This window comes from Apis cerana, linkage group LG3 (genome assembly GCF_029169275.1).
Source record: "Apis cerana isolate GH-2021 linkage group LG3, AcerK_1.0, whole genome shotgun sequence".
Taxonomy (NCBI): Eukaryota; Metazoa; Arthropoda; class Insecta; order Hymenoptera; family Apidae; genus Apis; species Apis cerana.
Genome location: NC_083854.1, coordinates 2,233,967 through 2,249,906, shown reverse-complemented (window position 1 = coordinate 2,249,906; position 15,940 = coordinate 2,233,967).

Below are 15,940 nucleotides of genomic sequence, written 5' to 3'. Positions count from 1 at the left end.
TAGTCGGAGTCAGGCAGGGGTGTTAATTACATCAGTGTGTGCTGGCACGTTGCCCAACCGTTCTTGCCTTTATATATATATATATATGTATATATATGAACAGGGGAGGAGGAAAGCGAGGGGGAAGCTTGAAACTTTGGCGAAGCGAATGAAAAGGCGAAAGGGGAGAGGATGAGAAAGAAGAGAAAAGATGAGGAGAAGGCACGCGATCAATGAGAGGTTTGGCGCTCCATTGGCACGCTGCCTGTTCTACCTATATTCCTCCCTACCAAGTCTTTCTTCTTCTTCTTCTTCTTCTTCCTCTTCCTCTTTCTCTTCGTCTAACCCCGAAATTCCTTCATTCAGGCATTCAGACGGACAAGAATATCGCATTCTTGCGCTCGACCAATGGAACTCGACCGGAAATCTTATCCGTTTAATGTCCAGGTAAGAAGATGATTGGTTTAATTTCAATTCCAGTTTCTACCGAGTTTTAACCAGATTTGGCTGGCGAATTTCCAGATAGAACTACTTGGAATAGAAATGATTCTCAATCGGGATCCGTGAGGCCATATGCGTTTCAAGTGTTTGATTTAAAGTTAGTTAAGAAATTTGAAGAGGGATTCTCTGAGGGAAATTTAACAATTTCGAAATAGGAAGAATAATAAATTTGGGGAGGATCGTTTTTATATTTGTTGAAATTAAAATTCAATTCGGTTTCTTAATTCTCTCATTTCCATTTTTTCCATCCTTTTTATCTTGAGAATGTTTATTTCGTTACGGAGAGAATTAATTAAAGGAGACGGTTTTGAATAAAGACAAAATCGAGTAAAGAAATATTTCAGTAAAAGAATAAAGATATTGTGAAAAAGATATTTACTTTTCAATCAAATTTTTATCGAAATTTTTGTTAATATTCGATTAATAAGTAATTCAAAATTATTTTTATTACCATTGAAATCATAAAGAGAGACAGTTATATAATTGACATATATAATTTTATAATATCTCAATTTTATATCTCAGGAACGATCATAAATTGTACTATTCAATATTTCATCGATATTTATTTTAACTATTAAAAATATTACAAAGTTTGCATTAAATGAATGACAGAATCTGAAATTATAACTTTCAAAATTCATTCAAAATTTTACCAAAAATTTTGAAATATAATTATAAATGAATTTATAAATTTAAGTATAATTTATACATTTCTTTCTGATAAAATGAAAGAGAGAAAAAGGAAAGGAAAAAAAAGAAAAAGGATGAAGGTGCTTTGTCTTGCCACTAATGGATCGGTAAGACTATCTAAATAAATAATAAATCCATACTAAAGAATAATAAAAGTTATATTTCAGAGTATACGTCCATTATATCTCTAAAAAATAAATTATATACTGTTATAAATTATAAATTGTGCGAATATTTATAAAAATTGTATTTTGTAAAAATTAATATATAACAGTTCCTTGATATAAAATTTTCTATCGATACGAGTACCGCATATTAATCGAAGAAAGTAGAAAGTTTCTTATGAAAATTATTATCCTTCGATTCCAAGGAATGTCGTGCCATGAACTGTATCCATTCCTTCAATTTTTCCTATCTATTTTCTGTATGACCGAACCTCTTTTACATGATAATGTACAAAGAGATGCAGCTCTTTTTTTCTCTTTTAAGAAAACTTTTACTCTTTCTTATCTCAGTGACCGGCTATATCCTTTATCCTTTACTCGAAGCGGCTACTCATTCTGGGTTAAAGCTCGTTATGCTAAGATCGTTATCCAGCTCCTCCTGTAATACGAAACAGAAATTTCCTTAGCTCGAGGAAACGTAAACATGGAGAAATGTTAATGCATCGTGACGTAATTCCAATAAGTTTCTGTATATATATATATATATAATTTCATGAGAGTGATTTTAATGGATCGACGAGAAAAATTAGCAAAATGCAGAAAGGGTCGTTAATTTTATGCCGAGTTTCTTTCCGTGTCGGATGATTCGAAACAATTTAATTGAAAATTTTTATCATCGCAACATCTTCTCCGTTAGAGTTTCTCAATTTCTTTCGTTCTTAATGTAGCGTGAGTAATGTCGTAATTAGCGCTAGCCTCGTTTGCAAATACTAACGATTTCTTTTCTCACCACGTCCACGTAAATTTGCTTTAAATTACTTCGTCCAGCCTGAAGATTGAAATGGAATTTATGATTGACGAATGTGACGAATGTGTTTCCATGATAAATTCGAAAGTTTGAAATATGTGTGTAGGGTAAATGAAGATTATTAAATCCGCTGTAATATAAAAATTTTAATGAGTAATATTATTAGATGGGATTTTTCTATCGTGTGATTGTGATATAATATGTTTTCTTAACTTAAAAGAATCATATAATTTTAAATTAACGTTATGATCGATGTGAATATGCATTGAATTGTTTATTTATCGAACAAAGTCGTTATTTTAAAGGATATTTTAATTCTAATATTTATACATTAACAAAATTGTAAAAATGTATGTTTATAAAAAAGAGTCAATTCCTTTGTTTCGTTTATAAATTTATCCATATAAAATTTATTTATATATTGTCGGAGAACAAAAATGAAAAAATTCCATAATAATGTAATAACATATTCTTATAGAAAAATAATATATTTTCAGTTATATAAAAACGTTTAATAAATACTAAAAAACTTAAGTACAGATACTGTTAAAATTTCGTAATAAAAATCGAAGAATATGATTCGAAAGTGCAAATTATTTACTGTTCCATTGAACATAGATCAATTCATATCGAACCTTATTTATTGTTAGATAATTATTCAATGGAAACAATTTTATTTTATTTTATTTTTTTCCTAATTTTTTTAAACGAAAAACTTCACAGGAAGGATTTAACTCGAGATTAAATTTTTTTAAATTTATAGGAAAAGGAGGGGAAAAAACGCATATATCGAAAGAATTCGTGCAAATATCAGAGGTGGTTTTGGAAATTTGGATTCTAATAATAGGGAAATCATATCAACAATGGTCACTACAGAACCTGTATCAAAGCAGTATCGGTTAAATTGCAAATGTCTATGTTTAGCGACCAAAGGTTCTACGTGTACCTCGAGGCTTTGTACGTTACATGATCGATATATGATCGCATCAGATAAATGAACTAGGTATTCGCAATATCTTGAAAGCTAGGATATCAGTGTCTAATGTATACTCAGAGTTTATCGGAGTAATTCGATTAATCCAAACATTTTTGGATCATATTGAAATTAAAAATGGTGTTGTCGATATTTTTATTTCTTATTCTTAACGTTGATCGATTTTTATCGATATTTTAAAATGGCGATTTTCGATTACATAATTCAAATTCTATCCTTTCATCTATTAATTGCGGTTCCCAATTGGCTCGTGCCATTTATAACTTTCTTGGATTGGAATACAGAGACTGGCTAATTAATTATTATAGAAATATATAAATAACATATTGATAATACGATCCAGGGAAAAATATTCGTTTTCATTTCAGAGAATATTGGCACGAAATATTATACTTTTGTAATTTTATAAGAATTTGGGAGAATTAAATGTTCTTAGCGTATAAAAGTTTAAATAGAGGTAAGTTTTACATAAATAAATGAACGTTGAAATTTATAAAATGTGCAAAAGTAAATAGGAATATTTCTATGATAAAATAAATTTGATGTTTTAATTTTATTATCTAAATAACATTTATTTATATGTCTTGTATTCTATGTGAAATAAAATGGCAATGATAAAATAGCGACTTTATTATTTTGTTACAACTATTCGATTTATAATTTGTGTATATTATAAAAATACGTTGAAATACGTTTAAAAATTCAACAGATGAGTTTAATCGCAAAATGCTTTTGCTGTTTCACAATATATCACAATTAATCCATTATCTTCAATAATTTAGAATACTTCAAGAACTCAAATATAGATTTAATACAGATTAATATAGATTTTGCATCAAGCGTAGAAAAATTATCTCACTCAAAATTTACTCATCTTTTTTAACCAAAGATAATTTGCATGTACGAGATATCAATACATTCTCTAACAGTATTTATTAGATCATAAACAATTCAAATTCGAATTAAACGAAACGAGATGGAGCTATAAAATATGTAATATTTCGCATAATACACACAAAATTATATAATCGATAAAATATCATCCATAAGAAGATTATTAGAAATAAAAAAAAAGAAGTTACACTTTCCTTTCCATGAAAAATGAAATCCTCAAGAACGATCGATCGAGTCGTTTTCCCAAGAGCTAGTTTCTCGTTATTACTATTAGGAGCACGGTAATAAAGATTTCTGGGAAAAGTAATCGACGATTTCGAAACGATTATTTGACAGGCTGTACAAAACGTTCTTACTGTACACGTACAATTCGTTTCCTCGAACTAGCGAATGCAAAACGTCAGGTCGGGGGAGGCGGTCGAGGGAGGGGTCGGTCTCTTATTCAGAACGCATAAGTTATTCGCTTAGCCCGCACGAGTCCCTTGTACGTGGTTACCGTGTCACGAGAGCTGCACACACGTGCATGGGTTTCCAAGGGCCGACCTCGATGAGGGTATACTCCGAGCCAAACTTTCGAGGGGAAAAACGAAGGGAATATCCACGAGCTTACGCGTTCCTCCTGTATCCCTCTGTATATTTTTTGGCAAATGATCGCGATCGTGAAACCATCGGCGGGGACATTAGCGATCCCTCTGAATCTTTCGAATACGTGCAGCCGCAGCGGCACGAAAATAAGGTCCATTACGTAAATTTTATTCCCTATCGCGTTCAACTAAATTCACTCAGAGTATCTCGTACGTGGTCTGGTTCCGATTCTAAGAAGCTAATGAAGCCACCGGCGTAATTTCGACGATCGATCGGGCAGTGTAGCGATCATTTCTCCAGCTGCCTCGTAACCGAGACACGTTTACTTTTCGCCTAAGTTTTGTAAGAGAGATAGAGATGTCCAAAGATACTTTCTTTTTCTTTTTTTTTTTTTTTTTGCTTTTTCCTTGAACACATCGTGACTTATTTTATTTTAAGAATCGTGGAGGAAAATATACAGTCGTCGACGCGTGTGATTTATGATAAATTAAATGTAGTTGAACTCATCGAAAGTTAAGATCGATTTTCAAACGATTGAAAAATTCAAAATAGCAGAGATTGAATTTATACATTTCTTTCCGATATACGCGTTGCATATACGCATACGCGCATCATGAGACGAATCAAAGAAAGTCAAACGGATAATATTTACCCGTGTTGAGCGCGTAATTGCGTAATTGTAAATGTTTACTTGCGCGATCAGCGACGATGGGAATGGCGTGAGGAGCGATGCTCGATGTAATGTCGATCGGACGTGCAACATGCGACACGTGACACGCGACACGAGACATGCGACACGCGGCATGCGCTTGATAGAACCATCGATATCGACGCTGAGCGACAATCTCTGGACTGTAACAAGCAAGTATGAACGAAAGAACGGAACGATTCAAGGAAAGAATGCGTATCGAAAGAATGATTAGTGGGGAAAAATATTAATTTCGCGTAATGAAAGTAATTGAAAGAATTTAACAGCATATAGAGAATATATCTCGAAATATAATATTTTGCATTTTCTTGAATGGTATATATATGGCAAAATTTACGAATTATCAATGTAACGATATAATATCTAATGTTCAACAAGGTACATTAATTTGTTAGAAAATAGTTTTAATATATATTTATATATATTTTTTCGTTGCTATATAATTTGACATTTTAAAAAAAAATTCGTTATTTAAAAAAAAGTATATAGTTTCTAATTAATTTGCTAAACGACATTAATCTTACAAGAACAATTTAATGAGGAGCTCAAATTTGAATCTTTTTTCTAGAGAAGCTATGCTTTTATTTAATATCGTTGATATTAAATATTGTGTTCAAAACAGATAATGATAAATGAGGATCCGTTTCGATGAAATTATTTGTCTTTTATCATCCATTTGTCATCAGATCATTTTTAAGATCATCTGACAGATATATATATAAAATGTCATCTCCTTTAATCGGAGATCTTTAAAAATTGAAAGATGATAATAACTGCAGATTGTTTACTCAAATTGAATTTTTTATAAACACATATTCTTCTATGGACATCTATTTCGCTTAAATATCGCAATAAATATAATTACATTCTCTTTATATCTTCTTGTACAGTGCATCTTTACTACGCTTTTTACACAAAGATCCCCATTCCAATAAAATGTTTCCAAGAAAAATAAAGCTCGCACAAAGTTTCTTTTCGAAGAAAAATTATTATTATTATATATATGATGAACAAAATTCGCACGAAAGAAGAAGAAGAATTTCGCAAGAAACGAAAGGAAAGAACAATTAAATCTTTATCTCGCGCTGCGAAGGTGAAACACAGACGAAGAAGGTGGAACAAAGTGCGAAAAAAGCGTCCCTATATACGTCAAGCCATCTATCAAATCGGAGAGAGGAATGAAGGGACAAAAGAAACTGTCGTGGGGAGCAAAAAAAAGAAATTGTCATCGTCCAGATTCTTTATACACCTATCGAAACGGTCATTATTCGTACGATATTATTTATTATTCGTTTCCCAATTCTTCTCTCTCCCTCCCTTCCTCCCTCCCCTCTTGTTCCTAGATTCGGCAAATTGTCGACGTCCAACGAAGGGATTTATCGTTTTTCGCGCTCGATTCTGGTCTATTTGTTCTACGTTTCGCGCGTAGTCACGAGGAGGCCTCCTCCGCTGTGTGAAATATCGGGATAACTGGAGCGGATGTTGGACGGAGGCAAGAATCCCCGTCAAAATTCTCCTGGACGCGGCGAAAGGGAAACGCGGCGGGTGAACGGGGAGGGGAGGGGGAAAAAAAGAAGAATGGGGCAGGAAAAAACAGGGACGGGAAGGCGAGAGGAGAGCACGAATTTTTTTTTTTTTTTTTTTTTGAGGCAGATCTCGTCGAGAGGATCGCGATATTTTTGCGCGCGACAGACAAACGCTAAAAATGTTGAGCGCCCCGTGAGAACGTTGCCATCCAACGTCCAAGATTCCTCGGCGTTGATATCGCGTCGAAAAAATTTTTTTATCCACCGGGATTCCGTTTTTTAGGCGCGATGACATCGCGCGAAAGCTTTTCAAAATCGGGGGAGGGAGAAAAAGAAAAGTGTAATAAAATAAACGAGCGAACGTCACTCGGTCGTTGGAAATTTCGACAATGGATTCGGTGTATTTTTCTTCTTCTATCTTTTTACGTCACGATTTTGTCTTGCTCAACACAATCGAATACGATCGTGTTATTGCATATCGTCACACGTGAATAAGACACGCAAGTTTTCTTTTCGATTCGATAAAAGAAAATACGTTCGACGCGTTTCTCGTTTGATCGGACTCGCCGATGGTTCGTAGCCAACACTACGGTCGATTAGTTCCACGCGTTGTGCGATTGGTTTTGTTTTTTTTCTTTTTTTTTGATAATAACTCGTTAACAAAACCGTAACGAAAGTTTTTGCAGAGGGAAATGTTGCTTGAAATTATCTCAGGGATGTCCAGTTAACCGATGCATTTTTGGAATGAGCATCGGTGTATACGGCGCATCGAGGAGATAAAACGTTCCGTATTCTCGCATCTCACGAAAGGATTTGGAACGCAGATAGGGAAGAATAACAGGGAAGATTACGCGTGACCGTGTTATGATAAAACGATTTATCTCTCGTCAAAGGATTTCGTGTATTTTAACCGTTTACGAGTGGAATTTTTCTTATGTAAACGATCGATAGCAATAATGTTTATATTTTGAGAAATTTATTCATTTCAAATGAGTTTAGCGTTTATCGTTATTTATTATTTATATTGTAAATGGAAAAGAAGAAAGATTAATGTTAGAAATGAGAGTTAAAAGTCGAATGTCGAATTGAAGAATATTGAAGAAAGAATGAATGTAATTTAATATGGAAAAGTTCGTAATTGGCGTTAAGGAATAATAAATTAAAACTATTAGAATTTTATTATTGGAATTAAATATTTTAATATACATTTGAAAATAACAAAAATGATGATAAATTAAATCGAGCAATGTGCAAATGGATCTTAGAAAAAAGAAGTATCGATATGCCAATATCAGATCCATTAATTAGAGAGAACTATTGAATTGGATATAAAGATCAGATTATTATAAAAATTTTTAAAGCATTTATTGAATAATTGAAACATAGATATTATTCGCGTAAATTTTTTTCATAATTTAATAAAATTTGTATTTCGAAATAATCAACCTTTTTTTAATTATTTCGTTATTCGTTTTACTTGAACTCGCTCAATAAGTTTCTCCAACAAAGTTTCTCCTTACAATTTCTTACAAACTCAACCACATATTTTATTAAGAACAAATAATCTCGTTACAATTTTATTTCATTTGAACAAATTAACTCAAATACTTAAAAAATACCTACTTTATTTGTATCTTAAACGAGTAATAAAATTACTCGTCTTATGTTATTCCATTATCCGAATTACACAAATTCCAAACTCGTATAAAAATAGAAAAAAATCTGGTAATTAATCCACTCGAATAATTTACAAATAAATTAGTAATAATCGTAAATTAGAAGGGGGAGGTTAACCGTTAATGACGAGGATGCGATCCGAGAAAATCGTATCCCACGCGGGAAACGGCGAAGAGAAAGCAGACTTGCCGACAACAAGCATCGATGTGTTTGCTGAACGTGGAAACGTGTGAACCAACCGGAGAACCGGCTTAACCGTCGACTTTGCAAAATCTAAGACGAGATCAAACAAACGGTGTCTGCGTTCGGATTACAAGACTTCGTGGCTCGGTCATGTTCTAACTACGCTTGTTATCCTCCGCCGCCATTTACTTTACACTCCCCTTCCAACGACTTATTTCACATATTGCGAGTTAAATTTCTTACGTGAGCATAACGTTTTTTTAAAAATAAAAATAATAATTTTCTTAATTTTTATCTCGTATTAAAAATTAGTAGAAACTACGTATTATTATGTGCTTAAATCGCTTTATTAAAATGTTCAATTATCGAATGATGATGTTATATTTAATAATATTTAATAATTATGTTTTATAATTGGCATGAATGAACGTAATTAGATATTTTTTAAGCATCTGAGTACAATTTACACGTAAATACTTGGAGAGGACACGCTGAATTCAATAACTGTCTAAAGAGAAGTATTTTAACGAGAGGCATGAACGAAACCTTTGTGGCCTTTTTGCGCGGATCGAGGCGACGTTGCACAACGATATATTTTCGAATCGATAACGGTTTAACTTTTCAACCACGCGTTAAGACGTCTTTACATCTAATGCCCCGTTCGAAAATGCCCTCTTTATTTAATTCCCCTTGCTAAACTTTTCTAATGTAAATTTCTTGTCTGAAATTCTTTAAAATGTATTACTTTGCTCGAGTATGCGAGAGTACGTGTCACTTCTCGTACGAGCCAAGCGAAAAGTTTTAATGGAATCCGCCACCGCGTTCCTCGGCTGTCTGCCTATTTAAATTACGCGTTTCGAGTCCCTCGTCTTCCTCTCCCACCGAATCCAACTATCCACCGCACCAGAGAGATCAACCTGAAAAATTTGCTTTATCTGCCCCCGAAACTCATTAATTCTTGTTTTGCCAATTAGCCGTAATTGAAACGTAATTCTTCCCTTCCTTTTTCAATATTTTATTCCGGCGGCTTGTTACAAAAGCTCGTCGTTTTCTAAAGTGCGCCTCGGTTAAAGGGATCTATTATCCAGTTGAACTGAAATTAGAGGGGAAATTAAAAATGAAAATGGGGGCATCTTTTCAATTTTCCCAATTTCGACCGATTCCATTTGTTTTTTTTTTTTTTAAAGAAGAAAATGGTGACTGTAAATTCGAAAGAGATGCGGCAAGATTTACCTATTATTTTACGCGAACTAATTTTTTATCCCGGACCGTAATTAATTATGTAAAACTAGAATTTTTAGAATATGTAATTATAATTTGCTCGTTAAATTATTCAAACATTTCGTCAGCTCGAGTAGACAGGTATTAAACTCGATGTCATTAAATCATCAGTTGGATGTACAGAATTTTACCTGCATTTTCGCGAATAATTTTAGTTATTCTCTTCAACTTTGAACTTAAATTGATCACCGATTTTAAACTAGTTTATTGTATCTTATTACATGTTCCATGTGTTTAATAGATCATTTTGAATCAAAAATTTCTTGCCTCGTTTTATACATAAAACTCGTATAAAGGAGATGTTGAAAACACGAATTTACTCGAAGGATGAATTTTTATTACGAACATTCAGTTCATAAAGTTATTAAAAATTAGATTAACAATGACGATTGAAACTTCGAGGAAAGGAAAGACGATCATTTTATATAAATAAAAAAGGATAAGAAAGAATAGTATACTTTCGATTCATACGTAAATTGATATTTTTTAAATAAATTATTTCTTCTGAGAAAAGATCCTAAAATCGATATTTTCATCAACCACGATAATTGTAACAATAACTTTTTTCTTTTGCCTGAAACAAAATCTCATCTTCGTTGCAGGAAAATAAACATTCGTGAGCAATGAGACAGACAACAAACGGAAACGCGATCAAAAGTTTCCGGAGGAAACCCTCCCCCTCTCTCTCATGTCCATTTGTTCATATCAGACTTGTTCCCCGACTCGTGATAAGTTTGCCGGTCCCCAAGTTTTGCGAAGGAACTTCCATCTCTCCTCCGTTACTTTTCTTCCGTTCACCGGTTTATCCCCAAGTGCAGGTGGACACCAAGTATTCCCCTATTTTTTCCACTTAATTCTTCGGACACTTGGCCGTTTAGTCTTCCTCCAGACTTTTCCACGCGAAACGTTCGCCTCATCCACGATCCTTAAATGTTTTCTCCTCGTATTCACTCGGTTGAGTGGAAAAAACGTTAAGAACGAAAGAATTTGTAACAGAAATTATCGTAATACGATAATATATAATATATATTTTTATCAAAAAAACCCTTTCCCTGAACTTTATGAATATATTCATCGTGAAGTTTAACATAGGCGTTATCATAGACTCGTATATTATTCGAACGATAGAAAAAAATTAATAGGTTTAGATTGATCAAAGTCGAAATCGAGTTTGAAAATTCTTGTTCAACGGGAGAAAAATATTACATATCGATATATATTTATCAATAATCAAGCGTAATACGATATAATGCATTCTTTGGTTGTATAATTCGTCACGTAAAATATGAGGCTCGCAACTTATATTGATGAATATTTTTATAACTGTTTGCAAATAAAAAATGTGTATCACGATCCGAGATTAAAAGTTGAAACGCAAAGACGATTCGTGAGAGAAAGGGGGAGATCAAATTCATCAAAAGCACGTTTCTTCTTTCGAGAGCACGCAGCTTTATGCAGCATAATATATTTTTCCTTGCTCTTATTTCTTCCTCTCGGCAACATCTCATCCTTCCTTTTTTCGTATATTTCTCTTTTTCCCCTCCCATTCCCCTCCATTCTTTCTCGCTCATTGTCCCCTCTAATGGCTCTTTCATGCCCCCTCCGCCATCGTTCCTCGTCACCTTCGAAGCAGGGTTTGCTATCGTTTAATCGAGCACGCGATGAGATTTTCGAAATCGGCTATACCATGACGACAATCCGACTATGGTACGCGCTTGAAATGAACTCGCGTGCAAACGACAGATTCGATTTTCGACCCATTTACGAACCGCATTCGCTCGTTCCACGAATTCTCCTTGAAGAGGAAAAAAATATCTAAACGTTCGAATTTGATCGATTTACGCGATTTCGATGTAATTCAACGATTATTTCTTTTTCTTTTTCTTCTTTTTTCGTTTTTAAGGAGCGAATTATGCAAAGAGGTTCGGAGGTTCACTTGTTCGTTTATCACTTTCGAATTCATCGATGTTTTTCCCCTCTGTTTCGAATTTCCATTAACTTTAATTTATATTCATTCGTTCGTTCAAAATTCATTAGAAATGAAAAAACAAATCTTGATAGATATTCTGGATAAAAATGTAAAAGCATAGAGGTCGCATTGAAAAGCGTGCAGAGAGGAAAGTTATTTTTGACAATTTTTTGTTATTAGTTTTTTAGTTGTAGCTTGTATGTATATATAAAAAAATTCTATACCATGGAATGCAGCAATTTACTTTTGAATTGTTTAATGTGCGCAGATTTTTGTTTTGCACCTTTTCTACATTTTAATAGGAAACGATTTATTCGATTGATGAAATGAATAAGAATTTTTTTATATTCTGGTACAAAGGCGGGAAATTTGAAAAATTTCGTTCAAAATTTTAATTTTTACTTTTTTTCATCTTTTTAAACTTCTTAAAAGATTTGTTCTTTTACTGTAAAATCTCAATTTTACTTAAGAAAGAAGTTTCATTAATCTCCTCGTGATACAATATATATCTGAACCTCGTGATATAATATTATAAAATTATGTATGTTATAAAATAATTTGTCATAAAACCCAAGAAAATATTAAAGTGAAATATAATTATGATATTATATAATATAATATATCGAATAATTTTACAATATAAATTTATTTATAATTTATTTATCTATTTCTGAATTTTTCTTTAAATTTACATTCATTTAGTGAATGCATAATTGTGCAATCATTTCAATAAATCATCTATCTATTATATTTGGACTTTTCACATGATAAATTATTTCCTACAATATCGATCGAGTATTTCTATTATTCATTGTATTAAATTTATTCCGAATTAATTATCCATCATATATTTTTCATTCGTTCGATTCGTTAATTTTTTTTTTTTTTTTACTGTAAAAGTTCTTTTCAAAATTATCGCTCGATCATGAATAAAGAATTTGTTCTTTACGTATTACAATGTTTGATTAAATTTTAATAAAATCTCAAATTTTAACAATTCATTCTTGCCTCTTCTCTTATTCTATCAGAATCTCTGGATATTTGATCTCGGTGGACAAAGAGAAAGAATAGATATAACATTTTGAAATTATTTGATCATTGAAAAAAATTATCATATATTCAAATATTTAAATAAGATATATTATTGTGACCTCAAACACAATGGGATTCAGAGGGAAATGTTCGAGTGAAAAAAACTTGGCAAAGAATTTTGCGTTTTATTTTAAATTATTTTTTTTCACAAATGCGAATATTCTTTAATCAAACTCTCCAATAATTCTCGGATCAAACTCTTCGAAAAAAATTCTTCTGAAAGTTTCTCAAACTGCTCCCAGCATCCCTTTTTAATCTCTCGTCTGTTAAATAGCTGTTAAATAGGTTTAAAAATTCTTCGAAAAGAAATTCTGCACACGACACTCATAGTTCTCAGAATACACTTCTTAGAATTTGTCGCTATTTTTTACGATTAATCCCCGAATTGCTGACAAAAAGTGGCCAACCACTCGCTTATGACCCATATCTGAATAATAGGAACTGAATGTCGTTTATATCGTCAGAAACACGGGTCAAAGGTGACCTGGCTTGGCTTAAGATTATCTCGACTGCATTGTCACAGACAAAACATCCATTCACTCATCGATCTTGGAACGTAACAATATGTAGATATATATGTCTATCTACTGTGTGATTGTAGTCACATGGTTAGGTTAGTTCACATAGTTCGCTCTATGTATCAGTGTTTGTAAATTATGATAATTCAAACGTGAAAAATTTTGAAAAAGAAAGAAATAAAAGTATATTCAATATATTTTGATAATTTTAGATTTTTAATATTAAAATTAAAAAGCTATTTAAACGTATTTATGATACTTAATAATAAATTTAAGTAATAATTAGATAAAATTAAAATAATAATATTTTTAAATATTTATCAAATAGATATCTAACGATAATTTCTCGTGGATTAATAATAAATTTTAACACCATCGATATCTTTAATGCTTGCAACATCCAATAAAAAAAAAGTAATCGTGTAATAAAGAAAATTTCGTTTTCTCTTCTTTTTTAAATTTTTAGGAAGATAATATTAACGAATTGTCGAGATTCTTCCGATTAAAATGAATCCAAACATGACATTAAATCGAGTTTTAATAATATACGTATTTATTATCGTATTCTTCTGCTTCCATGATATTAGCCCATTTGCTTTTACGATACGAAATTCCTTAACATGAAATTATATTACACGTGAAAACAAACCTGGTGCATTTCGCATAATCGTTATATTCGGTACTTAATTAAATGGCGCATAAATGCGATTTCGATGATTATACGAGCACCTTTCTCGCCAGCTAAATTTCCTCTTTGATCTCCCTACTGATAGATAAGACGAAGTTTCGAACATTATATACGCGCGATGAAATATTTCCATTATAACTACCTGCGAATATTAATTACAGTATCGATCTCTATCTACAAACCTTCAAACGATAGAACTCGAAAAAGCAGGAAAATATATGATTGATGTAACAGATAATAAATTTTTTGAATATAAAATTTATCTAATCATGCATCTGTCGTATAATGTTATTTTGCGTTTCACTTTTTCTATTATTATATTTTATCTCAAATATTATGCCTTACTTAAGTAACTTATTTACTCCATCTTTCTGTGAAAAAGATTCTTTGGAATTGGATGGATAATTTGAATAAAATAAAGTATGATAAATATCCTATTGATATACATTGATACGTATAATGTTTGAATTTTAAGTATACTTGTTCATTATAGTTAACATTTTTATTTTTTAAAAAGAGAGAAAATTAAATAAGGAACAACATAGTAATCAATTTATCAACATCGTTAAAATATCGATAGAGTTGCAATATGCAACAATGTATACAATGTATTTGCAACGTGTGCAATGAAAAGAATTAAGAGATTAAAAGATAAGAAAAAAGGTTGGAACATGAATACAAAGAAAAAGAAAATAATGAGTAAAAAATATGACATAAAAAGAACGTTTTTAAATCGCGAAGAGCCAAGATAAAAATGTCGGATTTGTGTGAAAGAGTTTTATTTCAAAGGATCTTAGCATCATATTACAATTCTTACACTTCTCATTACTTTGATATAATACTGGGTGATACTAAATACGTTACGTAACACTTTGTTTATCATATAATTACGAATAAATTAAGAAAAGCCTTATGATTATTTTATTTTAGACTTCACATGGAAAGCTAATTTAAAATTGTTTAATTAATTAACATTTTACACGTATACGGAATATCTGTTTAATCTCAATATAATGAAATACTTTCGAAAGAAAAAAAAAACATTTTTCTTTTTTGAAATTACAAAATGTTGTTTGATGTAAGAAGAATATATTATGCAGATATATTAATAATTTTTCATTTTTGGATTGTAAAATATGTAGAGAATGAAAATTTATTAAATAAAACTTGTATAATTTTTATTGCATCGATACTGTTCGTTATTTCCAACAAAGAAGAATTATTAAATTATTTATGATCAAAAATTTTTAGTTTAAAAGATATTTTAATACGAGAACAATAAAGTAAATATCTTGTAAATTAATTTTTCAACTAAATAGTAAACTTTTTTAGAATTTTTTTATAAAAATAACGAATTGCATCGATTGGTGCATTAAAAATTATATAATTCCATTTAAAAGAACAAAGATCATCTTCATATGATTTTCTATACATCTATCTACAATGAAACTATTGATATTGCATAATGTATCTTTTTGTATCGAACAATTTTTGCAAAAATATAATTTTCATTCTTTTAAAAATATTTTATTGTATTTAAATGAAACAGATATTCTATGCAATTTTATGTTATATATAAAATTGTTACAATAATTAAACGTTTAAATTTGCGTTAAAAAAAATTACTTTTATGAATATTTGAGACGACAAAGAAGAACCAATTTTATTTATTAAAAGAA